General features: G+C 36.7%; 1 protein-coding gene across 2 annotated transcripts in view; it reads left to right on the top strand.

The window, feature by feature from the left end:
• Positions 1-27,332, top strand: part of NALCN (sodium leak channel, non-selective) — a gene marked incomplete at its 3' end in the record, with an annotated part of 199,096 nt that overhangs the window by 40,344 nt on the left and 131,420 nt on the right. The gene's annotated exons all lie outside the window — the stretch shown is intronic.

Here is a 27,332-nt window from a genome sequence, read left to right as displayed (position 1 = left end):
ATATGTAGTTATGCTATCAGAGCATTGCAGTTATCTCACATTTATTTAGCAGACAAAGGTCCAACTTGACCTGCAACTGTGCATTTTCATGAGCACATGAACACTGAGGTGAATGAGCTAGGGAATTCCCTTCAAATGAGAAGGCATGCCTACAGCCGTGCTCATTCTGATGCCTCTCTCTGACTCTGATAAGCTTATTTTTCACTTTTCCTGGCATGAACTCTAGCCAGTAGACTTTCATCCTGGCCACGGCTAAACTTGAATGTAATAAAAAGTTTTGATGACTGTATGACTAAAGTCTAAAAGGATTTTTTGCATGCCGATATCCTTTGCAGCTGAAGTCACTTCAGTTGGTTTCCAGGCCACAGAATATGCACAACCAGAGAGTTACAAGAATAGTCTCCTGTTATAACAGGCACTCTGTGATGCCAAATTGTTTCTGAATTGAAACTACTATTTCTGTCCTTTTTTTCTGATGGGAAAGGAAATTTAAAAAATGATTTTAACCAAGTTCCCTCCTATTTCTCCCAGAAGGTACAAGTGTAACAGTTGTACCCAGTACTACTAACTGAATAGCACTTCTGGTATTAGCTGTCTTTTAAACGATAGTTTTCTTCAGTAGATATCAAAGAACAACTTTGTCTGATCTCACAGACAACCTTCAGATTCTTAAGTTTGTGGCATACTGCCATGCCTGGGGAAATATGAGCTGAATTCAACTTGAGGATAAAAACATCCACATGAAAGTTCTCTGGTTTGAGACAGCTTGGCAGGGGAGCGTGGATTAGGTGCATCGTCAGAAAAATTGTGCCTCAGATAGATGGAAATCACCCTTCAAAACCTGACGTTCAAAATTAGCTGTGGCATTGAAGACTGTTATTCTAGCTGCCTACCTGGTCACCAAGGAAAAGTAGTTGCAGTGTGTTAAATCAGATTAGGTGAATGAATGATTGGAAGCAGGTATGGAATGCTTAATAAAGGAAACCATTATGTTTTTAATGATAGAGCAGGTTGACAAAGACATGTGAAATAATCTGTCCAAGGGTGCCTACAAAGCAGATTTTAAAAACTGCTGAAACTCCAGCCTCCTCAGTCACAGTCCTGGCTTTATCGATATGTCATTTTGATTGCTGTATTTGAAAGATCAAAGATTGCTAACAGACATAGGAGAATTCTCTGTTGTACACTGTTTTCATCTAGGTGTTAGTAATCAGGATTTAAGCACTTCCCAGTACTGTAATCAGAAACTGATAATTGAAAGCTGATTACTGAATTTTAAAATACTGGGTAATTCACAGTAGCCACAAAATGTTAAATAACCTTTCTCAAATTAGGAATGTTAAAAACAGAGTAATAACCAGAAAGTTTATCAATATTTTATAAATCTCTGTTTTGTGATGTACCTTTATATGTAGTTAACAGGTAAGTAATAAAGTAGATCTTTTCTGTGTAATTACAGTATTGTATTGTTTATGTTCATTGATGTTTTACTTCTGCATATTAATATGCAGACTGTCCTTTTGGATTCTGAAATGTATCATTACAAAAATCACAGGAGCATAGCACTTTGACAGCTACCATATCATTACTGCCACTTAATCTGTGGTATAGAAGTATTTAATAAAAGGGATCGGGGTGGGGGAGAGGTTTTTTTTTTACAGTTCTACTATGGGGTGATCAAACTGTCCCCATCAGATAAAAGTTAATGGAGTTGTTTAAGCTGTGAGGACATGCCAAGCAGATAACAACAAAATTGAAAAGTCCTTTAATTTTGACCATACCCTGCTCACAATTCTATTAGCAGTTTTTACTTTAAAGGGCTGGAAATTGAAAAGATAGCAAGGGTTTTGATAGTTGTCAATTTCCAGGTTTTCTGTTTTTAGCTTTGAAGTACTCTGTTCATCCATTATATCTATATTTGTATGCAAGCATATATGAATTTTTTAAGGAAGAACATAGTTATAGACCATTGATAAATATGGCTTGAAGTCATCTTGTCAGAATAATCTAGTCTATCCTCTTTCTGTCTGAAGCAGATTTCACAATCTTTCCAGGCAATCTGTTGCATTACTTAGTTGTCTGTACTTTCCTAAAGTATAACCCGAATCTTTCTTTCTCCAGTTTAAGATCATAACTTCTTACCTTGTTCAATATGGACATAGACAAAACTTCAAAAAAGCTTTTTAACATCTCTGAAGACCATCATTATGCCTCTAAGGATCTGCAAGGCAACATAGTTCTAAATGTTTCAGTCTTTTGCTGTAAAAGTTGTATGTATTTTACATCTCAAATTAGTATTTTTGGCCTTCTCTAGATTTTCTTCAGTTGATACATCTCTTTGCTGAAGCATGCTACTGGCAGAATATTCTAATAAAGACATTACTTACTGTGTTTTTAAGCTTTATTATGGTTTCTACATCCCAGTGAGATGTTTTCCATTTTCAAAACAGCATGATGTGGGTGATTCATGTGTTTTTCTGATTTGCTACTGCCTTTGTGTCCTTTTGTAAGAGCTGCCATCACTGTTTTCCAACTTGTATTCATTTACTTGGTGATTTCTTTAAAAAAGGTAAAGATTTTTACTTGTCTCTTTTGAATAGCATGCTTTTTTTTAATTTTTTTTACTATTTCTTCAGTTTGCCAAGTTCTTCTTGAGTTTTACTTCCTTACTCCTAAGTACTTTCAGAACCTCTAAGCTTACTTTTTTCTGAAATCTGATGAATACAATTTATTTTCTATCAACTTGGTAAAAAGTAATCCAGATCCAGAATAGGCTCTTATGAAAACTCATTTGATAGTCTTCCATTCTGACAATGTGTAATTAGTAGCTGCATGCATTTACAAATCCTGCTTCCGTTCTGTGTTTGTGTAGCAATAATACAATAAGATTTGTGCCATAGGTTCCCTAGTGCCTGCAGAGTGCCAGTGTGTATTAATAGTATAATACTCTTGATGTTTGTGCCAGTTTCAAACATAGGACACATCAGTGTATATCTGTGGCTAACACTCTGTTTCTCTCCAACATATGTATTTCTAAATCAGATATAGAATGAAATTAAGAGCACCAGTCAGCTTTGCCAACTTCATCAGTATAATCTCTCCTGAGAGTAAAGTTATTAAAAGCCAGGGCAGTTTTTTTTTTGTTTGTTTGTTTTGTTTGTTTGTTTGTGTTTTTTTTGGCTACTTTTCCCGAAGAATTATGATCAGCACTCACAGAAGTGTGTCTTAGAATGGCTTATGAAGCAAGACAACAAATGAAACACTGAGTGAAGAACACATTATCTAAGCCCTCTGTACCTCAAATCTGTTACTCTTTCAGGTTCTGAGAGAAAGAATAATCTGCTCCCCACAGATGAAGTGACTTCAGATGTTTACAGTTCCAGTTAATGGAAGGTTACAAAGAGTTATTTTTTGTTTTGTCTTGTTTTGTTTTTTTTTTTTAATAAGTGGCTCGGGAACTCAGTAGAAACTCAAATGCTCTTTCCAGCAGTTTGACACACAACTTCTTCAGTAGATGTTGTTCCAATGCAGGAACAACATGCTATCCATCAGGATGCCTGGAAGATTTTTCAAATACTACCCATGGGGCTGAGTGGGTGCAAGAGAAATGAAATGAATGAAAGGCTTGGCTGACTGTGTGGATGTGGGTGGCAAAGCTTCTTACTAGTGACTATACCTGTATAGTACTGTCAAGCTCTTCTCTTTTTCAGACTTCTTAGCTGATTTTGATTCAGACTTCTATAAAAAGATTGATATTTGCTTCATATTAGAACAGCCTTCAGCTTTAACTCACACTGAGAGCATCAGGTGCATTCACAGTTGGCCTGTTTCTCATTTTTCTCTTTTGTCTGCTTCTCCGAGCAGTGTTTAACTCCACAGTGCGTATCTGATAGCATGACAGTATTGTGAAGTGTGTAAATATTTGGGGCTAAATACTGAGAAAAATGACCTTCATTCTGTAAATTAACCCCGATAATTGTATAGCTCATTGGATGTAATTGTATGTTTGCATATTTTCATCTAACATATCCAAAATGCATAAATGTTGAATTAAATAGCAGTATGGGAGACTTGGGGAACTATAATAATTACTTCTGCCTTCCATGTCACTGTCTGGTGACTGTGTGTCTATCTCTAGACAAAGTGTTTAAGGTGGCAGTAATTGCTGTCAGGTCCACGCTAATGTTATTGGTAGGGCTGAATGCCTGGGTGCTGCTGGAAAGGGTGTCATGCAGACAAAAAAGTACAAGACTCCTTTCCACCCCCTCAGAACTTATTGCTGGGTCCTGAGTAGTTTTCCTCCTTACCTGTACTTTCCATATAGTATAAATCTTTTTGCATTCAGGTTTTTGTAACATCTGGCTAGTAATCATTTCATATGTGTCATGGGTGCAATCATCTGTAATCACCTACAGATGTAAACTCGCAGCTACTTTACTGATTTTACTCCTCACGTAATCTTACAGACTTATTTTTTCATTATTTACAATGCTACATATTGCCTAAAATATTCTCCAAAGTAAAGAAAGAGTGAAAGATCCCTGAAAGTTAAAAAAATATATTCTACAAGTTAAGGGAAAGAATTTCTATGCCATGAAAAATCATTCCAGAAGAAGAAACAGGGGATCTTATTCTATGCTATATTGCCAATCTATTGCTTGCTGGGGTGAGTACTCTATTAAGTGATAATAATTACATCTGGTACGTGTCAAAAGTGTTTGCTAAAGACTACCACATTAATGTCAATTTTGTGTGTAGGAGATAAAAACACAGATGTTATATCTCAAAGAGAATGAAATTCAAATGCTAAGGACTGCTTCAAATTGCGTGTTAAACAACAACAAAAAAAGTCTATTAAACATCTCTCACCTTATAGGAACAATGAACATTGTTCAGTGTCATGAGACAGAAAAAAATCATCTAATTTCATGGGCTATAGAACAGCAACAGAGCTTGAGGTCTCAGATATTTCACATTCATATTATAAGGACTTGTCCCTTATGATATGTGACCCAGAATTTAAATATTCATGGCATGTCTACAGTTGAGAGCCTTCTTTTAAACTGGTAATTAGGAAAAAAGTTTTTATATGTCATTGTGAAAAATGTCTGCCATGAGTAGCATAAAAGTTAGCCTAATTTAATGTTTGTTAATGGAAGCATCACTGTGGGGCCAAAGTCAACTTCTATTCACTTATAGCTATTGTTTTAATACAAGATTTGTGAAATGATCAAAATAGTCTATTTGTTTAGCCATAAATTGAATTTTTAAATGCCAAACATTGGAGTTAGACTGGTTCTTATAGGGGTCCTTTAAACACAGGAGAAAAACCTGAGACTGTGCAACCAGTTTCAATTGAAAAGGCACTGCTCTTAGGAGTGTGATGCCACAAGGTCCACTCTTCAGAAGGAAGGAGAAGACAGGAAAGTAGAAGTGACATGATACTTGCCTCTTGGTAGCACTGTCAGCAACTGCTTGATCTTTCTGAGTCCCTAGTGGGACCTAGAGGAAAAAGCTGAGTTGACTCTTGCCCCAGACAAAAGCTTTGAGCATTTCAGCTCCATGAGGAATGGTAAGATTCAGATTGATGACCAGAATAAAAATATGTTTAGGTTCTTTTTTTTCAAAGTAGAAAGCACTGATAGACAAAAGGATTACAGGGTTGTTTTCAGCCTCCTAAGGTGCTGCGTTCCTCACTGTCCTTTCACACAAAAGACTCCACTGAACAAAGCCAGTGTGGTTTTACACTAGCACATAGGGCTGGTAATGTATGGATAAGCATCACATCAAAGACTAAATCTCTTGGCTTTTAGTCTGTTGCTATCTGGGATAGGAAGCAACTAATGGATGTAATAAAGTCAGGGTCTCCATTTAATTGTACTGGAGAGGGAGATGAGTTCTTATGAAAACTGTTGACTCAGTAATTATTTCATCAAAGCTTGGGGTCAGACTCCTTTCTCCTGTAGAAGATATGTATGTTTGATATTATGTCTTAATACTCCATTTAGCTTAGCAAGTGTATCACAGTATTAAATACTTTGTTAAAAAGATCTAACACCATTCTATTTATACAGCTCTTTTTGTCTTTTTTGTCAAATGCTTGCATGTAAAGTGCCTAATATGGAGGCCTTCATCCATGACAGTGGCCAGTGTGGTTGTTATGCAGCTATGCGACAGGTGATGACAATGCTAATGTGTGAAGTTGCCAGAAAGTAATCAGGGAAGCCATTCAGAGTGCCTAGCAATGAAATTTGGATTTTCTAAATGTGAACCAAAATTACTTAAAGTGTACTCCAATAGTCTGCTGATTGAGAAACCTGTGATAATAATTGTTTTAAATATGGCAATAGGCTTTTGTTTTTCACTGGAATTTCTATCTAAGCCTTGCAGATGGAGAGTAATAAGGCCTTGATTCCAGTCGAGGCACTGTTGTGGGTACAACACTATTTGCTCAGGGAATTTCACTTTATTTGTTCTATTGTCAGTTACATGAACTTTCAATCACTGACTCAGGTGTTGAGAAGAAAAGAAGACAAATAGGTAAAGAAACAGGGAAAACACCTTCACTCCTTTGCTTATCTCAATTTCAGTCTGCACAGCTCTCCTCCACGTCCTAGTCCTCACTCCCTACTTTTGCTGCATGCAGAGTGAGGCCAGGCACAGAACCTGGGTTAGGTGCATAGTGGCTTCTTTCTTGCTTTTCCCTCTTTCATACTCTTCCTCTATTGCTTATTCCTTGTTCACAGCCTCTGCTTCAGCGTGGGTTTAGCCATGGGCCACAGTTCCTTCAGGAGTGGCTATTTTCTTGTGTGTCCCCTGCTGCCTTCCTAAACCCTAAATAAACTTATGCAGGCTAACTTTGCCTTTGGAGAGGAAGATTCAGAAGGTGATGCAGCACTCTTGTGAGTCTGGAGTACTAAGGAAAATGGTTCATTTGCCCCATATACTCGAGGTGAGAACAGTTTAGGATAGTTGTTTATTTCTCCTCTAGAGAAATAGTTCTAGTTACAAAGGATGTGAGCACTGTGGGTAGTGAGCCATGGCTATGCAAATGTTGTACCTTAGGTTGTACCTTAGATATAACAAACAAGGTGAAAAGGGATAAACTATTGAATCACTTTGTAGGCTTAAAGCACAATGCTGTTTTCACTGCTTTCAGCTTTCTAAGGACTGGCTTTCTAAGGTCATGCTTAATTTCCCATTAGAAATTGCTTAATGACAGAAGGCCTTCTTTTTTTCTTTGGAGTTTTTTGTTTAGCAGGAAAAATACTGATGAAATGTGGAAGTTAAATATAGACAAATTTAATTTCTCTTTTGCAGGGTACAGGATACAGGATAGTATCTTCTAGATCAAATTTAACTCTCGCAGAAATACAGTATGTCAAATCCAAACATTTAAGGGAATCTTCTAACGGCCTAAAGCTATTAAGGTATCTTGATAGTCATAGCTATGCAGCTTTAAGCTTAATAGCTTGAAGCCATTAAGGTATTTTGATATTTTCTTGCTGTGTTTTTCTGAGATTTTTTAAATTTCTTTATTCTGTTTGCCGCGTTATTCCAATTTTGATGCCTTGTTTATGTACTGCTTCACTTCTTCCTCTCCTCAAGAAAACTGGTTTCTGAATACCTTATCTTCCAAAGGCAATTCATATTGTCTTACAAATTGAATGATTAAGACAGTTTCAAACATTTTGATCCATTCTTCCCCTACTACAAGTATGCTCAGTAGTGTTGTTAGTAACTTAACATTAAAATAGATAATAAGAATGTCATAACTTAGAACTGACAAAGGTGAAAAATTTATCAGTGAATTGTGCAGAAAATTCATTTTGCTATTACAGAATTACTCAGACTTTCCTTAAAAGCTAAATCATATGTCTTTATTCTCAGATCACTGCACCAAGAGAAGGATGTTGTTTAGGAGCAGAAACAGAAAAGAAAGCTAGGCAAATTTCTTTTAGTAAAATGTGCTTACACAGTTCAATATTTTCAGTCTTGGCAGTGTCCATGGAGCATAAATTTCATACATTGCACAGTAAAGCATAGTGTGATAAACAGCACCTTTCAGATGACAGCAATAAGCTTTTCCCTTACACGTTCTCTACGTTCTGCATAGTGAACTTTATATCTTGTTCCTATTTTTTCCCATTCTGAGTGAGACATATTAGAAAAACCTTATTATTAAACAAAAAAAAATTAGCCACATAATTTTCCAAGAAGGTCACCAGTTCTGTAGTTTCCATGGCTGTTTTTTTTTTTAGTAGTATTGTAGTGGTCTTCTACTGTTTACCATGCTCTGGCAAGGATATCATGTGTTATGCTTATCACTTGTCTCTCTTAAATGAATGATCACATTTTACTGCTTTGCATATACTTCAGCCCAGCTCCTGAAGAAAGTCTCTTGGCTGAATCACAATGCTGTCAGAACATTTGTGTTTCTGCCTTAAGTGGCCTCCAAGATGCTCATGCTGTGTTGTTGCCTCTAAAGTTATTTCTTGTTCTGGAAAGAGCTGTATCCTCGTTATATGTGTTTCCTCCATTTAAATTTAAGTGTATTTGATGATTTGTAATCCTCATAATCAAAACACCAATTTTTATGCCATTTTGCATGATAACTGGCCAGCAAACTAGTTTTAGAAATACTTGTATCCTCTATATGAAGGATATATATCCTCTTCTGACTAAACACGGAGTAATTGGCCCTTACTTATTGACTTCCTTTGGTCATAAATAACTTGGTTATCCTTTGTAAATGACTTGCTCCTGCAGTCTGACAGGACTGACATGGATTTTATACCTTCTCTGAACTACACATGTAGGAGAATTTTTCTGTACGTGATTGGATATTGGGTTGGATATTAGGAAAAAATTCCTAACATTGAATGTCATATGTTGGAGTAGGCTACCCAGGGAAGTAGTGGAGTCATCATCCCTGGAGGTTTTTAAGAAATGTGTGCATGTCACACAAAGGGTCATGGTTTAGTGAACATAGTGGTGATGGATTGACAGTTGGACTAGATGATCTTAGTGGTCTTTTCCAATCTCTGATGATTCTTTGATGATGATTCTATAATACTTTGAAAATACAGGTTTTTTGTTATTTAAAAGTATTGCACTAAGGTTCATGAAAAGCAGACAAATGCATTTGGTTCATTCGTCTTTGTAGAGATTACATGTTGCAGTTACCCAAGTCTGTGGGGAATGATAGTGGTTTTAGAGTCATGATTAGCTCTGATTACCAAAAATTCTGGGACACATGGCAAAATTATAATTACTGTGGAAAGACTGAAAAGACCTTTCAAACATGAGGTCCCGATGAGCCTTCCACTGAAGAGGAGTAGTTTGCAAGAAATCTTCAATTTATTACAATTTCATAATTTGATTTGACAATTCTACCTTAAACAGATGGTGTCATAAAATGGTGGTTCTCTAGTGTAGGTCTGTGATAGTGAGGTTGCATGATTGTGGAGAAAACAGGTCATTGCTTTACTTGCAAGGAACACAGCACCAAAATGATCAGACTACCAGGGAGCATGTTTCTTCCAAATTTTCAGTCTCTTCCAGCCTCTGAAATGTTTTATATGTGATGTAGAATCATAGAATGGCCTCGGTTGAAAAGGACCGTAATGATCATCTAGTTTCAACCCTCCTGCTATGTGCGGAGTTGCCAAAAAAGCTGTGTCTTAATACAGTACAACTAAATAAGAGGCCTAGATTTGGAATTTAAAAAAAAAAAAGTGACAAACTCCAAATAACTGCTTTAGACATTCAGTGCTTCTGCGTACTTGCCATTTTCCTCAGTGACACCGTTTCACTTGCCTCATTAATTGAGATCTTTTTTATTATTATTAATGGTTTATAGACACAGAGCTAATAGCAAATGTAGCATCCACTGAATTAGTTCTGTTACACTAACAAATGATTTGTAGAAGTTGTAGAGTTTGGGGAAATTAAGAGTAGTTTGAGCAGTCCTCAAGAATTTTAATTTATTGCTGTGCTAATCCTGAAGTAATTGAGTCTTGCAGAAAACCGAGCAGTCAGGTGAAACTAATGTGAATGGATTAGTACAGTTGTCTTGTACTGACAGCTGAAGAAAACTTTATTGCTGCTAAGCAAATTTGCTGGAACACACTTCCCCTGGCATTCCAGGATATATGAGGTGTTAGTTTCAACAGCCGAATAGTTAGCTCCATAATGAAGTAAAACAACTTTTTGGAAAGCTTTATTTTTTCTCCTGCCCTCAATTTTGTTTGTAATCATGGATCTTTGGATCTTCAGTGGTGTCTATCCTATTCTTATATATAAAGTTTAATATATTGCTCATGTCAGGATAGTATTCCGCACAGCAGGTAGTGACCTGCCTGACATAAATGCTGTGTGCCTCGTTCATTCTCTTTCTTTCTCTTCTGTGTAAGGAGAGAATAGTCTGCACAATGAACCCATATATTTTGGTTAGATTTCATTTTGAAAGTAAATAGTTTGATGTTTTCCTTGTTATATACTTCCTGATAAGTATTTATATGATAGGGTTGGCAATGTTGAAAAAGCATACTTTCTGAAGTTAAGTTGAAGGCCATAAATTTCACTAATCATAAGCTGAAGGAATGGAAAAGTGACAGAAATATTGTCATATGAGGATTTAAGAAAATGAAATTTGAGCCATGTCAAAGGCAAGCTTTAATTGCATCTTGTTTTTGTGTTTTTCTTTTTACCACTGTAAGTTGTATCCCCTTAGACATATCAATCTCTGTTTGACATAGAATTCAATGCACTGTTTCTTAACTTAAGAAATGTAGTCTTAAATTCTGCATGTGTAACTTTATTCCAGTGATTACAAGGAGATCAAAAGCATAATAATGAAAACTCTTACTGTTTATTAGAACTCACTTGCACTGGCACTAGCATTGGCTTCTTAATGGGCTAGATTATCTCTCCTCCTCCTCCTCCACTGCCTAGTGTCTCAAGAGGTCTTACTTGCTCCAACACACGTTATTAAGGACTTGTGGAGTGGAGGTTGCTGTAAAATGCAGTGCTGAAGACAATATAATTTGTGTTGTAGGAGCAGAAGGAGCTCCTAGCAAGACTTCACACTGTGTTCTCAAGAATGTTCTGAGTTAAATGCCCTCTTAAGTACTGTCTCCACAGATGACCACTTCATTCTTGCATTCTGCGGCCTTGCTTCAGCACAGCAAGGCCTCCCAGTGTGGTTTTGAGATGATGTGCACTCTGTGAAGGCAGAGGAGGAAATTTGCTTTTGTACTGCTGCTACTGTTCACTTACAATTCCTGTGGGAAGCATAAGTTAAACACTCAGGTCTATTATCTACGATACGTTTCTTGTTCCTCTAATGCAGAACATAGCCCAAGGGTCCGATAACTTTGAGAGGCTAAATAAAACAACCAAGGGACACGTGCTAAGAATGTCACGGTCATAGGAAAATAAATACACATTTAAGACCATCTCCTTAATAAAAATTTACTAACAAAATAAATAGAAATATCTGCTTTGAGTAAACTAATGACTCTGCCCACCACTGTGCATAAGAATTTAAATAAGGCTTGTGTCAAAGAAAATGTTTCTGTATGGACAGCTACTCACCACTCACAGTCTTACAAGGAGCAATCTGGAGGAACGGAAAGTAGAATTGGATAACAGTAGTGTGCATTGCCCTAAAACAAAAGACGTGACTGATTTCAGCCACACTACAGAGAAGGAAGCTCTTAGCCAATAGGCAAAGCATGAAGATAGGCAATTAGAAATCTGTCATTCCATACAAAGAAAATTAGATCCTATCAGCTTAATTATCAGTCCGTGCAATTAAGACAATATAGCTCTGCATAATGAAAGCTGCAGTTTTGGGATAATAGAGGTAATTGTTTTCTCAGTGGAAGATTTTCACTTTCAGAGATCTTCAGTATGTGACCATTTTACAGGCTTTGACCTTCAGCATTTGCATAATGCATGAGATGCATTGTTTTACCTTGCCCCCTGAGATTTAATTATTTCATACTAAACAGCATTTTTGTAAAACAGTTTGAAATGAGCAAAAATACACTACAAATAGAATCTGTGATAATCATGCAACAGGCCCTTCTGCTATTGTAATTAGAATGGCTTACCAAATCATCTTTGATTTAAGATTTGATAGTGCAGGGCCAGATTGTAGCTTGGTTTTCCTACTTCTGCTGAGCAATACGGGGGAATAATGTAATTCCAGAAAATCTGGGTCACAGATGGTCACTCTAGAGGGGGTACCACACATAGCAGAAGCTTAGGTGTGACTCCAGCACATCAAATCATCAGTGCTGACTGACTTCACACTGCTGCCACTCTGAAGTGCCCCGTGGCACATCATGATGGCCTACTCCTTTTGCAGTAAATGGTGTATTCTCAGTTTTATACTGTGTAATTCACATATTTAAATGGTATCTTTTCCCTACTGTTGGTTGGTACTTTCAGTAGTTGCTTTATCATATTCTAGATACAGACAGAGTCTGTGTCATTACAAGTTGACATGAAAAACTTATTTCACAATATCTATTGTGCAGTAGCAGAAATGCTAAGTCATGGCTTGAATCAGTGATTGAGCACCTGGTGGGAAGGCAGGGCCAACCCAGGGGAGTTCATGTGCATGCAATGCACCTGAGTGACTGGATCCTGGCTCCACCCCCTCCCAGACCTCATTTAAGTGTTGCCAGGGGAGGTGTGGGTAGCTTGCTGGAGATTCCTGCCTACCTGAGACCTTCCAAGGATAAGCAGACTTTTTTGCTTTTCTTCTGTGTCTGCAGATGCTGCGTTTGGACATATCCTCACTTGCTGCAGCCTGATTTTGCTACCCTGCTATCGTTGCTGTGCTTTTCCATTGCAATATAGTGTTACATATGCACTGTATTTAGAAAATACCTTGGTTGCAGGGTAAAAGAGTAGTAGAATATTTTATGTTCTCCGTGAACTACTGAAATACTTCTTCAAATAGTATTAAGACAACTTAATTCCAGTTTCTGCCATTTTCATAGGAACTGAAAAGAGTACAAATAAATAGGAAGACAAATGAATTGAAAGAATAAAATCAGTATCTAAGGACATTAGGCAGTTTATATATTCTTTGCATGAATCTGAAATTCTAGTGATCAAATGGGAAACTAGATTTTGCAGTGTCTAAAAATAAATCTATAGCACATCTAATAAATAATAACCATTTCTGTATTTTTTTCTGTGTGTAGAACACACTTCTGGGAAATAGATCTTTATTTCTTTGCCACAAGGACATTTTTCTTCTATGAATTATTTCAATATGCAAATCATTGCTATCTTTCCTAAGATCTATAGATATATTTTCTGTAGGCAGACTCTTTAACGAAACAAGCAGCTTTGGAAGTTCTCCCTAATGCTCAGCAGAACTAAAGACCTTTTGACACCTCCTGTTCTATCTCTGAAAGCGGGACTGATCATCTTGGGAAGTGTTGGGGTAACTCCACTTACGCGCTGCAGTCAGCATTTTCCACTGTCATCCAAACACTCCCGTGGAGGATTTTCTTCTACTTTTCCAGCGGAATCAGAATACTGCTGCGTTGAAGTACAGAGGATTTCCATAATGAGCATTACTTTGCCTCATTTCAGTAAAAGATACAGACTATAGTTGATGCCTCCTAAGAATACTTAATTAGTGTGAGCCTTCCATTCAAGATGTTTAGTTCACTTCTGAAAAGGAGAAAACCATACAACAGCGTCACGTTTTTCTCTTCACTGTGAAGAAGTTTGCAATAGCTACACTCCCAATTTTGGCGCTTAAACTTAAACTTAAACAACTGTGATAAGATCAGATTAATTTGAGACCCTGCTTCCAGCTAATTTATACACTTCTATAATTAATGGAAAAAATTAAAATTATTTATTGCAGAGCTGAAAACAATTAGCCAAATTTCCTATCAGGAGGTCCTGTTAGTCACCAATGTGATAGGTTGCACAGATGCTGTTTTAATGTGTACAAGAGAAAAAACTTCAGTAATCTGTTGTATTTGTAAGGAGCCGAGTATGTAATGCTGATTCATCTTGACAGAAGTTACCCAGGGGCTGACAAATTTAAATAAAATAAATTAGTCACATCAGGACTTCTGTGTGTCTCTGCTGATAAACTGTGGTATTCTTTTTTCTTGTTTAATTACCTGCCTATGACAGGTTTTGCATGTTTTTTCAGTAATGGTATGTGTAGTACTTGTAGTATTAGCTAACTTAACTGTACTCTGCATACAAATACGTTCTTTATATTTGCTTTTCTTTCTTTTCTTTCAGGCCAGCCAGGTCTGTTTTGCTTAACAGTCTTCCTCATCAGGAAGTCAATGAAAATGAATTAATTAATGTTTTTGTATCGTTATTTGATAGTTAAGGCTCAACCTCTTGTTAATTTAAAAAAAAATAACAGTTCGACTGTTGGAGAATTTTTGTTCGCATATATATCATGATGCTTACTGACATTAGAAACATTTTTTGTGATGATATAACACAACTGAAAGGATGCTCTTGTCCACTCCTGCTTGAGACCACCAGGAGCTGTGCCATATCTGTTGTTCATAACATTATAAAATCCTAGCTTGGAAAAGTTAGAAGTGGAAGAGGCAAAAAAAACCTTTTCAAGCCTTAAGGATGAAAAAATCTCTCAGGACTCTGATGATTAGAAAACGCCTATAATCGACTTACCTCTTCTTCATAGCCACTTGTTCTGATGTTGACATTACCTTTTATCTTTTTTATTATGATCAGAGAGAAGTTCTTATTGATATTTTCCCACTGTATCTTTCATTTTTTTGGCAGTCTGAACTTTGGAGCTTCCTATTGCTAGAGGTTATACTGTTCTTAGATATTTCACTGCATGCTTTTGTGATGTGTAGCACTACTCAGCCATATCATATGATGTGTGAACTGTGGAATTGAGACAGAGGCAAGATTTGCAGTAATAAAAACCATCTGTTTATTGTTGATTGTCCACAAACAACATGCTACATATTGGCTCATGTTCATACTGCTCATGCCTACTTCCTTCTAGAGAGAATGGCTGTGTATCCATATATACAATGAAGTTTTAATCTCCACCACAGCTCATGAATTACATTTATGGACCAAAGATGTAACCCAAAAATTCCGTGGGATTTTTCAATGTAAAGTTTCTTTGAGCATTCTGTTGCCTTCCTGGAGACACAGCCTACTAGGTTTATGGTTTCATAATCCTCTGCTGAAGTTATATATTGCACGGGAACATGTCAGCCTGTGGAAGATATTAAAGTGTTGAGCCTATTTGGAATAATAATTGAAGATATGTATAGTCTGGCGGGGAACTGTACATGGTAGGGGCACATTCATGGAAGCATAACATCAGGGAATGGAAGATATAAGTGCACTTAGAAGCACTGGTTTTGCAAGAGACTGGGGATGTGGTTTGGCTTGTGTTAAGACTCGTAGTACAGATTGCTCAAGATGAACAGGGTACGTGAAGTCTCACTGTCAGAGTCACACAGGCATGTGATTCTGAATATATTACCAGCTTAGTACCTTTGGGCCAACCTTATGTGAGTGATAAGAAACCAGAAAATACCTGCCGTGGCACAAGTTAGGATGCAGACAGACTAGACTGTACTTGGTGCTGTGTGCCACCTTTCAGTACAAAGCAAAACCATCAAAAACCTGTGTTGTTTTTGTTTTTTTGTTTTGTTTTGTTTTGTTTTTTTAAATGGCAGTACTTTGTGTCACATGACAGTGAGGCTTTTACCATAGTATTCATAGCAAGATAAATTAACAAGAGTAAACATCATTTGCTATGGCTAGATGATATTTTTTTTATTTGCAGTATTAGTTTACATCCCTGCATTCTATCTTGTGTAATCAAAAATATGGTGACACTTAACGCTTCGTTTCTGCCAGATGATTCATTGTTAGAAATGGGATTCACGAGTCTGTTTTCAGCAGAAGTTAGATCTACAACCCATGACTCATGAGTGCTTCCTTAGAAAAGAAAATAAGGGATTCTTATGGAAGAATACGATTTAGCCGGTTCAGAAATAGCCAAATGAAACTGTAATGCAAGCTACTTTTTTCACTTTGAGCTCTGTTTTTCTTTGTAGAGTCTATTTGCAACATTGGAAAAAGCCAAGTGCATGATGGGCTGTGTTAAAAACTAATAATTATGGTCAGACAACTCATTTTAAAATCAAGATAGGCTTTTATTACATTACTATTTTTGTTCTGCATTCTAAAGCAAAGTTGTGTTCTGTTGGCTGTCCAACAAAAATATTGTGAAAATTACTTTATTAAAGAATTAATGTGCTTATTAACTGCTCGTCTTGCTCAACGTAGAACTTTTGAAGAAAGGGAAATGGAGATACAAATTAGCACAACAGTTTTGTGTAACTATAGGTGACTGCAATAAGTGGCGATTTTTGTTTCTTTGTAGGAGTCTTAAGTGTTTACAACCACAATTTAGGGAATGATAAAATAACATTGCTACAATTTACCACTTCAAATTTTGATTCTTTACTTGTTATTGCTACATGTTACTTTTCTTATAGTATGCTAAGGAGACCTAATGTAGAAAAAGACTTCTTTTGACCAGGCCTAAACAAACAGATTTTTTTATGCATGGTGATGTCGTTTCATAATTACAAAGGATGAGATTCTGCACTGATTTTACATGACTATGAAAAACCTAAGAGGATTCCACTCTTCTTCTATCCCATCTTTAATTTCCACTGGCTTGTTTGTTTGTTTGTGACAGATCAGTAGAAGATGGCCTTGCAAAGCTTCCTCTGCTCTTTGCTTAGCAAATAATGTCATGTTAAACAAGAAAGCCGTCAGGTTGCCAGGCCAAATAATTAGCACTGTCAGTACCACAGAAAGAAGCTGGGTAACTGTTTGAAGTTAGTAGTTAGAATATTTAATAAATAAATAAATAAATAAATTGGATGTGTTTAATTAGTGAAATTCTTGAAACTTGAATTCACCACAAATGCAGGTTTCATCACATACCTCTTCCACATACTACTATTATTTCACTTTCTCCTGTGGTTTGATACTTACATTTTCTTAAACTTCAATTTTCTTCTCTCTCTCTTTACTTTATCAAGGACTTATTATTAGGATTCTTGTCCCTATTTGATTATTAAACCTTCACTTCATAGTACAGATAGGAATTTCCAATATTATCAGATAACTGAGGGTACATGTTTTCGCTTTTGAAATTTGCTGTTAATATTGAGTATGAGACCTCTCTAGGAGCAAATCAGATCATTTAAATGGTTTTATAAAAGAACAGAGGAGTTGCAGGTGAAGGTGCCTCAATCCCAGATGTTCACTGTGACGCCGCTTTTATGCTGAATTAAAAAATAAGCAAAAAAATGAAGAAAATTAGTTGAGATCTACTTGAAGGTCCAGCTCATTACCTGGTCACTCCAAGACTACATGATTATGTAAAGATCCTCTTCTCATCTGCTTTTAAACAGCTCTTGTGAGACAAACTCTACAGTCTTCTCTATTTGCTACAGTGCTACGAGTTTTTTCCTTCTATTTAGATTATTTCTGATCCGAGTGTGTTATTCCTGCTAAAAGCTTAACTGGTATTTTCACAGGTTTCTTGGGAAAGTTACAGGAAAGAGTTTTATTGCCAGAGCGCAACAGATCTGCCTCATGGACAGTTTCAAAAGCACTTTTTTTTTTTTTTTTCTTTTTTTTTTTTTAAGATTTTCTGTTGCATTCATCTTCATTTAGGAAGCCCATCTCCCAGATGCTGCAAAATAAATGGATCTGGAAACAGTGGTTATTTCTTCTCTGACTGCATCTTACGATCTCTAGCTTTACTTTTAATGTATCAGGTGACTTAATAAGTTATTTGAAAACAGCGCATTGATCAATCTACTATTTTCCCAATATCTTTTGTGCTTTTCAGAGAATTCAGGGGTAAAATTGAAGAATGATAGATCTAACTTCTCTACTAAAAGAAATACTAAAATTCCTTCTGGCTTCAAGCACCGGTACTCTGGCCAGGACTGAAAATTTAGAACTTATGTCCTTCAACATCTCAAAGAATCAAACTGGTTTTAGCTATCATAACATCAACTCACATACCTGAATTTGGGCAGTGTGATTTTAAAGTTGCCGAACTTTCAAATTAGGATTCCTGTTCTGGGAAATAAGGATAGATAATATAGCAGCATTAAACTCTATCCAAGCTGTGGTAAGCTGGTAGACAAGTTACCAAGGATAACAAGCTGTGTTGATTATAAATTCTAATAATAACTGTCCTCATGTATGCTTTTATTCTGAAGTAAATGATTAGAGGTACCTTAGACTTCAGAGAGGTGATAGGATTAACTTCTGGACATGTTTTTCAGTTAAAAGTAAGTAAAGATGTAGACACTGTGAAGTAAATGACTTGCAGAAAATTGTCCCTGGATTTGTACACATCACTTGTTTGTGCTTCCGTATCTAAAAGCTCTGATTTCACCAACTGGAAATTCATTTCACATGAGAAATGAGGTCTGTTTAATTCATCCTTTGATAAAAAGCTACTGGGGGTAGATTTGATCTGTATTTCTAGGGGAACTTTCACAGAGCAGTGCCAAAACTTCTTTTTCTCCAAATACGATCACTTTTTTCAAACCACATTTCCATGCGCATGTGATCAAGAACCCACATTTTCCTCTTTAGCAAAAAGCTCTGAAAAAAAAAAAAAAAAGTATTAAGTATCATAGGTCTAAAAGAAATTAAAGCATCTTTGAGTCAAAACATGAAGCTGACACACATGCACATAAAGAATAAACGTTTTTGCAGGCAAGTTTGATGTTGAAAAAGAGAATCCATATCTGAGAAAGAAGAAAGCATTTTATTTGACAGCAAAGAATCCAGGGAATTTCTGCTGTGGGTGTGCTGAACTATTTCCTGTAGTGCATAATAGTCAGAAGGAATTTCTGCAGAAGGAGATAATATGGAAAACAAAGTTTAAATGGAGTGTGTTAAAACTTTGAATGTTCTCTGTCCCCAAAAATATATGGCATTTTATACAGCTTTTCTTTCCAAAGGTTTTGATTTTCTTCTCCGAAGAATACTGCCAGCTGCTTAGTCTATTAGTGCCAGACTTCCAAGAATTCGTTTGATAACCAGTTATTTGTGGTCATGAAAACTTTAAGTCAGTCAATAACAACAACAACAACAAAAAGGAACTGTTACAATAATTGGTTTGTTTTTCAACACAATCTTTTTTTTTTTTTTTTTTTCTGAAGGAGAGAAAAAAAGTAATCACCTATTTTTGCTGATATACATTTTATTATTAAATAAATTGAGGTTCATTCCCTTTTAACATTCAACTAAAGAACAAAAATTGTGAAAAACCGAATCCCTCTTTTAAAGTTATGAATATACAAGTTACAGCCTCATCTTAGGCTTTGCTTCTATTTGCTATGTGAGGAAATTCTGAGTCTTTAATTTAATATAGTCATCTCTGAAATGGAATTAACTCTTCATTTATCTCACAGAGGCGCTGTGGGCTTTAGTGAGCTAGCAGCACACTAAATACTTCTTGTTTTCTCCTCCCCCTCCTCAACGTATTAGGCTAGTGAGCAAACTTCTTTCTCTCACTTCAACAAATTCCTTTTCCTCCTGTGCTATAAAATGCTCAGGGAATACTTAACTCGTTAATGACTAAATCAGTCACTGAGTGGCATTTAGGTTTTCTTTTGACAGTCAATAACAGCTCCTTTGTCTCTCTTAAAGATCGTGTCTTTTTAGTTACACTAGTCTCTTAAGATGCATTTAGCACTGCATATTTGCTCCTGTTATTCAGATGCCTGGAGGCTAATGAGATTTCTGATATGTGACTGTTTTATAATGTCTATTTGGCTTTCAAGCTCCTTTGCAAGTTTTAATGTTGTGTTTTATTTTGGTTTTGTTCTGTTTTTTTTCAAGTCTATTGAGCTAAGTGCTATCTGGCCACTGAGTACTCAGCAGGTTTTGCTAGTTGTGTTTTTCTGCAGTTGCTCTTATTCTCACGTGAAATTCTATGCAGAAAAAGAATCAAGGCTTGCTCAGATATACACTGTACCTGCAGGAAGGAGAAGCAATTAAATCAGGATGCTTTGGGGATTGGTCTGATTCATATCTTATCTAAAGGGAAGGCTGCTTTAATACTGTCTGCAGGGTAGACCAAATTTCATGCAATTGCTTTTGGAAATGTTATCTATGAGAGAGAAAGGGGTCAATCTCTTCATTCTAAGAGAGAGATTCTATCCTCAGAGAAATGAATACAGTTCACAGATAATAGTCAGAGAAATTAAGTGATGCTGAAACAGTCTCAGAGCAGAGCCAGAGCTTGGCTTGTCTAGGTTCCCTTAAATTGTTGAGTTTCTTACTTCACAGTAAAATAATATAGCCTTCATAAGATACTGGAATGATATACCATGGAATTTCATCCTTCCTGTCTATCTTTTTATTTATTTAACAAATTGTTACTTATGTTGGAAATAACCCAAGTAATTTTGTCAGGACGGTATCTCTGATAAAAGCAGAATTTATTCGCGATTGCAATGGCGGGCGTCCCACAAGTAGGAGCGCACCTATGGACACAACATGACAGCCTTTATACCGTTTTCTTCCCCCCTTTGCCTTCTCCCCCTCCCCTGTTTCCCCTCTGACTGGGTACTCCAGGTTCACAATCTTACCAGAAGGCTTTACATTTGTTGTTTACTTGTTAATTTGTTTGCTATCTGGTGTCAGTCCTGTTGTCTCCAAGATGTCTCTTTGTTCATACTGATATGGTGATTCTGTTCAGAGTTCTTGTTTAACAAAGAGTATGGAAGGGAATTTTATCTTCTTCAGGCACTCCGGAGGTATGTAATGAACTGTCCTTTTAAATTACACAGGATACTGTTGCAGTGTGTGTGACATATTCTCAATACTGGCTATACATAAGTTGTTACTAGCTTATATATATATATTCATACATATTACTTTACTTATATACCAAATATGTGTTGTTGGGGAAGATTTATCTAGGGGATTACCAATAAAATGTTATCAGAGAACCCCAATAATGTAGAAAGGCCCCTGAAAAGAACTATTAATTCTAATAAATGACCCAAATAGTAGAGAGGCCATGAAATTTACAAAATTCTTATTTTGTTTCTGATGCAGAAACAACATTCAGTTCTCACACTTATAAGACTGACCAACCAATTCCCACACAGTCAATAGCATGGGTTCTTCTTATATAGTAAAATTTAAAGCCCTTTTTGGTTCTTCTTTGTCTCTGAAGTCTCTGCTGGGAGTGGAGAGGTTTTTTCCTTTGTAAATATTTACACTTTTTTGGTTTCACTGCCACTGGAAGTAAGGAAAGACATTGTTGTAGAGCTCAAATAAAACACACTACAATAGGTTTCAAAACCATTTGAAAGAGGATTTTTTTACTACTTTCTAGATGTGATCATATTTTCTTTATGGTCTGTGCCAGCCTATTTTTCCTACACTTTTTGTCTTGAGCTTCTTTGACTTTTTTATTTGTTGCTAATATAAATATCACACTGGAAATGCTCAACTTTCAGGCAATTTCTTTTATTCCTTACTTCCCAAACACACACACACACAATTTTATGGGCTTCTTGCATATCAGTTCCCCCAGTTATTCTTCTCTTCAGCTGAATTTCTTATGGCTGTATTCAATAGCTCCTAAATCTTTTTTTTTTTTATGCATTTTGTTTTGTTTTGTTTTGTTTTGTTTTTTCACCTTCACCCATTTTCATGCTTTTGAGGTGATTTCTGTCAGTTGATCAAACTGAAGACATGGTGTTATCAAGTAAAATTTACAGTCAGGGTTCTCAGTTAACTTTGATTTCAAGGAAAGTATCGTCATGGTCATGCTAGATATGGAAATATTTCTATGTGAGTGTCCTCTGATTTCATTTTTCCATACTTTAACAATGACTTCTTTCTTCTTTCAAAGCAGATACATTTTATATTAAGAAAATTATCTGACAGCTTTGTAGCTGCTACCTTTAGTGTTTTGTCTCTTGGAATGAGTTGGAGAGCTCTCTAAGACTATTGGGGAAAAAATGACACAAAAAGTGAATGATTTTCACTGACAGTACATAAATCAATGCTGAATTTAATTCCAGGAAAGATTTGCATACTTAGTTTTCTCTCTAACAAAGGGATCCATCACTATCTTGATTTTAATAGGCATTCCCAATATTTAATATATGGCTGAATAACGGTCCAGATAACTAAGCCTGTAGTGTTTGCATGCCTTATATTTGTCTTTTTAATACAATAACCCCTTAAGTGTTCGTTAACTTTTAAATGTAAGAATCTGTGAATTTTTTGAATGCTTGGTTTTTGAACTGTCACTATTATTGTACAGTCTTAGGGCTATCTACATGCATAATATATTTAAAAAGAAGAAAGAACAGCCCTATAAAAAGATGGCTCATTTTCAAAGGAATAAGTTAATGTAAATTACAGAACTTCTCCTGTTTAATAAGTCTTATGTTATGCGATTTTGTCATAACATTTACAGTAGCAGTCATTTTCTATTCTGTGACTGTACTTTAAATAAGAGAAACTATAAAGACTGAGGTGGCGGCAGGCCCATCTTCACAGCATTTGTCACTTTTAAAACCAAAGCCTCAGTATTTCTGTATTCTTGCTTTCTAGGTCTGAAAGTGGGTATTATTAGGGTTTGAATCATAGAATGGCTGTAGTTGGAAGGGACCTCAAGGATCATCAAGCTCCAGCCCCTCTGCCACATGCAGGGCCACCAACTTCCCCATTTAATACTAGACCAGGCTGCCCAGAACCCCACCCATCGTGGCCTTGAACACCCTCAGGGTCAGGATATCCACAACCTCTCTGGGCAGACTGGTCCAGCACCTCACCACTGTCACAGTAAAGATCTTATTCCCTGATATTCACTCTGGACCCAGGTGAATCCATATATGAATCCAGTATAAGCTGCTTGTCCAAATGTGCTCATAGGAACACCTGGGCTTTGCTAGTGATCCTGACTTCCCTATGATATTCCACAGGGCTCCTCAAAGCAGTAGGTACAGGTATGTGTCTGTCCACCTTGAAACTGTTCCATCTTAATACTGCACAACAGATGCTTCTCCTCACAGGAGGATTGGTTTCACACATGGCATAATTTCACTGTGCTTACTTCTGGACCACTCACCCAGATTTCAAAGATCTGAAAACAGGAGAAGCCTGGAGGCCAAGTTTCCAGTCAGTGCCGGCTGCCTGTCAGAGGCTGTGGTGCTGAGCCATCAGTGGTTGCCCAGCATGGCAGTGTCCTACTTTCAGACACCAGCACCAGGTTCTGCCAGTTCTGCTGGGGATGGGAGCCTGGGGATCCAGGAGAAGTTGCCTCCTTAAAAAGCTTCTGTAAAGAGGAGGAGAGGTGGGAGTTGTTGACTGTGCTGCAGAGCTTCCAGGTAGTGGTGTGAAGTGTGAACAATTCACAGTTCAGCCTCTCCCTGATCCTCATCAACTGCCAGTACATTTTTTAAAGTTGCCACACACAAAAAGAGCTGTGATTCTATGAGTGTATATTAGCACTATAGCTGTGGGACTGCAAAAAGGGAAAAGCAGACAGCTTTTATGCATATAAAACCAGCTTATGAGCTCTGCTGGCATTCTGGATCTCTGCTGGTTTATTTGTGACAGTATAAATGAGGAGCATTATAATCAAAGTATTAAGGAAAAGCAACTGTAAATGCTAGTCTGGTTAAATATTCATACATATTCACACCTAAAGTCATTCTGAAGAATGATTGTCCAATTTAAGCTACGGACTTGTTTAGAAATTTAAAACAGATTTCTCTTTCTAAAGTATTAACTCGGGGAACACCAATAGTACCACATCTAAGACACTAATGGTATATCTAAGTGTGAACTGCGGTACTCCTTTTTACCCTGTGCAGCCAATGTACATGCAGACTTTACTTTATTCATATTACTAAGCTAGCGCTTCTCAGTGGTGAACAAACTTATTTGCAAATAATGTAGTTGTCTGACTTTCTATCTTCCAATTGCTATATCTGTGGAACAAATTGCATTCATCCTACTACTTTTATTTGCAGTGTTTCTTTATCTCCTTACTAGTATTTTTCTGTATATAGTCTCCTTGCATAGTATCTTCTCATATGTAGACTCTTCGTCTTCTCATATTTAAGCAGATTTTCAGAAGCAAGAAACAATAATGTCACTAATTATTGAAGTCACAGCATTTTATGGGTTGAAATACTGTGTTCAGACTGGGAATACTGGTATGGGTTTTTTTTCTTTCTGTTGCAAATCAGTGCTGTATACAGGTTCTGGTTTGCCAGCTTTGTCACAGGTCAGTCTGACTAATTACAGTACTGCTTTGGGTTTCAAAGGAGGAGCAGAGCATTGGCATGGTTTGTTCTTTTTCTTTTCCTCCTCATCCCTACTGGCTTGCAAATTTTGATAGAAGTTGCTTGGAAGAGTAAAATGGACTGGATGTCTCACTCAGAGAGACAAATAAGAAAGCCCACTAGGCCATCCAGTATTTGCTTTTTTGCTCAGTTGCACCTATTGCCAACTTCCCAGAAGTGCAACCAGTTTTGGTATTGCATTCCTGGGCAATTTTTATTCATTTCTAATTATATGAAAGCAACAGTGTAAAATAGCTGGAAGATCCTGACTGCATGCAGTGTTTTACAAATACGTCACTGCAGAAAGATGAGACACAATCTAATAGCTGGCTGATCAGTGGGAACATCCAGGAACATTCAGCTTCTTGATTTTATCAGTGAAAGTGAACAGTGACAGAGACAGGGTCAGCAGCATTTTGGCAGCTAGGAGAAGGGTTGTTTTGCTACAGGTACGACATTTAGCAAGCCATCAGAAGGAACGATACCTTTCAGTATTCAGCACAGCGGAATTAAATTAGACAGCACCCGAGGGCTTCTTCGTTTCGCCAGGAAATAGAAAAATCAATCCTTTTGCAGGCACGCTGGGAGGTTATCAGCCCGAGCTGTCTCGGGCAGCGGCTTAGTGGCCGCCTGGTGCTCCAGATGTGCTAGAGGTGCTGCATCGCCATCTAGCGGCTCTTGAAACGTGCGGAAATCCATGGCGGGCTCCCAGCTGGAATCTCAGGCCTTCCCTTAGCTAACACTATATCATATTTTAAGCCTTTAATAAAAACGTATGCATTTTAACATTCCTACTGATTAAAATGAAAAAATAAAAATCAAACGCCAACCTTACATCATGCTTTTGCAAAACTCAATTCTTCTGGCGTCTATCTTAAGGGAATGGTTTTGTTTTCATTCATTTTATTTTTCTTAACTGTATCTCCTCTAGAGACTATCTGTACCAGTAGGGATTTTTTTCATGGAAGTTCACCTAGTTGGTATGGGCATTCTCCCCCTCCATTAATTGCTTTTTTCAACAACTTCAATGCAGGCACAGCAGAACTGAGAAAAAACTGATGTGGTAATCTGAGGTGGTCAGTAACTACAGAAAACATATGCAGAAAATTCTGGAATTAGAGGCACTTCAAATAACAGTTTTTAGTTTTTGTTTCTCACCTGGAGTTGCTACAAATCACACGAGACCGATGTTTATGAAAGACAGCACCTTGGTGCAGTGCATCCTTTTCCCCTAATCTCAAAGCAAGAACATAGCATAGAGTCAGTATAAAAGGATTCTGTTTCCAGATCTGGCAAATGTTCCACGTGATCTTTTAGCTTGCCTCCTTTAATTCTGTAGTTATAAAAATGACAGTATTAATGCACGCCCTTTTTCATTGTGTCCATTCACAAGGTGAGGTTGATTATAGCAAGATCTGATGTCACAGTGGTATCAAAGAGGCACAAAAATGAAAAGAAAATCTTCTATTTTTTAAAAAATGTACATAAGTCTAAAAAATACTGCATTGAATAGAATCTCTCTGTAATGGTGCTATTGTTTCGTTCTGTAAGCTATGAGTATTTTTTTTAAATAAGTTTTCTATTTCTGAGGTATTTACAATATAGGTTTTTGGTAGTTTTTTTCACTCCTCTATGGAAAATCATCAGCCATGTGCTCTGATGCCTTTAATTCTTTTTTTCTCTTGTACTCTATTCATTTGCATAGCATGAAAGAGCCAAGCAACTCTGCACCCTGTTAGGCATGGAAACCAGTAGAGCTTTCTTCTATTATAATCATTTATAATCATTTATCCTTTGGGTAGTAAAGCAACTACTTCCTCAATGCCCCTTCAGGCCAATGCTCCCAGCTGGTAGATTCAAAAGAAACTTATGTACTGAAGAAGGCGTAAGTCCCCTACATTTCAGTGCTGAATGTCCATGTATGTAAATGAGCATAATTAGCAAGGATATGGTTTTATAGTTTTTCTTCCTGATTACTGTATTTCTACTTAAAGGTATGAAACAAGTGAAAATGTTGCACAAGTTGAGTAAGATTCCGTTTCTTTTCCTATTCTTCATTCTTTTCTTTTCTGGACTTTTTCTTTTCTTTTTGATAAAAATCACATGCAATTGCAAGATATTTCCAAAGGTAAGAATATGTATTGGTTATATAGAAGTAGTCTTTTGAGACTGAAATATGTTATGATTGTTATGTATTTATTTTAATCTGTCTATTTAGAAATATTTTCCTTCCTTTTTTTTGCTGAATCGTCCTGACTGGTTAAAGAAATTGGTTTATTATAACATAAAAATATGGAATCTGTTAGATGAATTCAAACAAAATCTCTCTTCTTGCTTTAATCGTGGCACTTCTAGCACTGTGTAATCAGGGCTTAAGCCCTCTCAACTAGTGGAAGGCACTGTGTCACTGATATGCAAAAAGCTGAAACCTATGGAAAAGGAGAATTCTGCCATTTGATCTAAGATACATAAGTTAGGTTTCATATATGGCAACATTGCCATGTCACTTAAAATTCACAGTGAGTAAAACAGGGCTGCTGTGAAAGGACAATCTTTTTAATAACTTATGCATTTGCATTAGGAAGATGTACTCAGATCTTAAATGCTTGCAAAGAATAGAGTTGGTTGCTGATTGTCTTGAAACAAATGTAATCTTTAGAAGAGCAAAGGACATGAATTAAGGAAGATGTTAACCAAGAAAAAATTATTGAAAGTAATATATTTTATGGCATTGAATCCCATACTGTCATGTCTGTACTCTATATCCAGTCAAAACTGTATTTACAGAGGCAGTTAGCAGCGTAATTCCTGGCACCAATATTGAAAGCAGTGTTTCTGCATAGTCACATACATTAAGTAAGAATGCATATTCTTAGTGGTGATCACCTTATAATATATAATAGCCTT

This window comes from Tetrao urogallus (genome assembly GCF_951394365.1).
Source record: "Tetrao urogallus genome assembly, chromosome: 1".
Taxonomy (NCBI): Eukaryota; Metazoa; Chordata; class Aves; order Galliformes; family Phasianidae; genus Tetrao; species Tetrao urogallus.
This window is presented reverse-complemented; position numbering and strand designations above follow the sequence as displayed.